Source organism: Geospiza fortis, unplaced genomic scaffold (assembly GCF_000277835.1).
Source record: "Geospiza fortis unplaced genomic scaffold, GeoFor_1.0 scaffold491, whole genome shotgun sequence".
NCBI lineage: Eukaryota > Metazoa > Chordata > Aves > Passeriformes > Thraupidae > Geospiza > Geospiza fortis.
This window is the reverse complement of record NW_005054390.1, coordinates 78,335-80,286: the sequence shown is the minus strand read 5'-3', so window position 1 is coordinate 80,286 and position 1,952 is coordinate 78,335.

Below are 1,952 nucleotides of genomic sequence, written 5' to 3'. Positions count from 1 at the left end.
TCTTTGAAATTATTTGAAACAGATTCCATTAGATCCTGACTGATCTAAGTGGGCACCTCTGCAAATTAACTTCATAGACAGAAGCATAAAAATATTGAAGTGATTAAATAATCTTCCTGTAACAAAAGTAGCCACTTCCCTTTAACAAAGAAATTGATCATTTTCCTATAGACTGAAATGTTGCTATAAATTCAAATATTCGCAAATATACTGACCCAGGGAAGATGTATAGTGATATTTATAAGTATATTTTAAATTTCTGCCAAAGCCTTGATTTGCTCTTTCCACACAGATAGACACAAAGTTCCATGATTTCAGGAAGAAAATCAACAGCCCAGTGCTTTTATCCTCCAACTTTACACATTCACCACAGCTCACCCTACTAAGGTTGCAAAGCACATAACAATGCAAGTGACAATTGACACAACAGAATATATCCAGAATTAAAGTACTTAATATCAATGCTTTCTTTAGCAACCTAGATGACATGAATGTTGCTAAAGCTTTACCACGGAATTAGGTCGCATCACTTTGGCAACAATTTTCTGGTAAAACTACTCAGTATCTGACACCTCTATTTGGTTTTCCACCCAACCAAATAGTATGAACCTTGTTCATATGAAATTTAAAATTGTATGAAACACAAATCACAAAAGCTTTCCAAGTACAAGCTAAATTAAAGCATCCGTATTTGCTAGATAGAATGAAAGATACTTATCAAAACATTTTACCTTTAATTGAATGCATTGCTATATATTTTTATTAAATGAGATTGTTTATAGTTGTGTCTCATTTTCATGTTTTTGAAAAGGTTAGTCATGTGAATCCCTCTTAAAACACCCAGACATCCAATGAGGTTGAAGATCTCAGCTGAAGTTACTAGTTTAGCATCTCTCAAAAATCATGTTCCACAGCAGAAATATCAAGACATAGCCTCACCTGTGGAAGGGCTTTAAATAGTTTTATTGATTCAAGATTGTTCTGTTATAGACTTAAATCTCTGTCAATCAAGATCTTGTTTGTATATACTTAATCCTATTTCCCAGTATTTTTTAGTAAATAGTTGCCATAGCTTAAGATGGTTACACAGGGCCCTGAAAATCAGAGTGAATCTACTAACGTAAGAGCAATTTCAATTTTTTTCTGTAGGGACAGCTGGAGTAGAATTGGTTGTAGACCATTCCACACAAATGTCAGGTGCTCTTAGCAGGAGGTATTAAAAAGATGTGACTGGTAAACCATAGGCTGGCAGAACATGTGAGGACACAGACCAGTACATAGGTAAAGGGGGAACTCCATGGTTTACATGGATTATAGCATTACTGGCACCACAGACTGCTGCCACTGTGTATAAAGCTTCAGAGATATTTTTCTGGTTACTAACAGGCTGCAGATGGCGATGCACATGGGCTACTGGGAGACACATGCGGTCAGATGCAGGGCCACTGTACATAGCCTCAACATATACATACCCACTGGAGGAACTTCTTGATCTTGGCAAGCACTGGGACAGGCTGCCCACCGAAGTCCTGGATCTCTCCTGTCTGAGGACATTCAAAACCCACCTGGACATGTTCCTGTGTAACCTGCTATGGGTGACCCTGCCTTGGCACGGGGGGGTTGGACTAGATGATCTCCAGAGGTCCCTTCCAACGCTGTGACTGTATACACCTGGAAGGAACAGACCCAGCCTGTCAGGAGAGCGTCCCGTTTTCTGACTTAGTGCTAACCTCCCTGGAAGTGTTTAAGGAAACACTGGACGTGGCACTCAGTGCCGTGTCTAGGTGACACAGTGGCGTTTGGTCACGGATTAGAATCGGCGACCTCAGAGGTTTTTTCCAACCCAGTGGATTCTGTGAATCGGTGTGCCAGCTTGGACAAGGGCCCAACGCACGCACTCGGGCCGCAAGGCCACGTGGGCTGAGAGCAGCCACCGGGCACGCCGGGGCCTT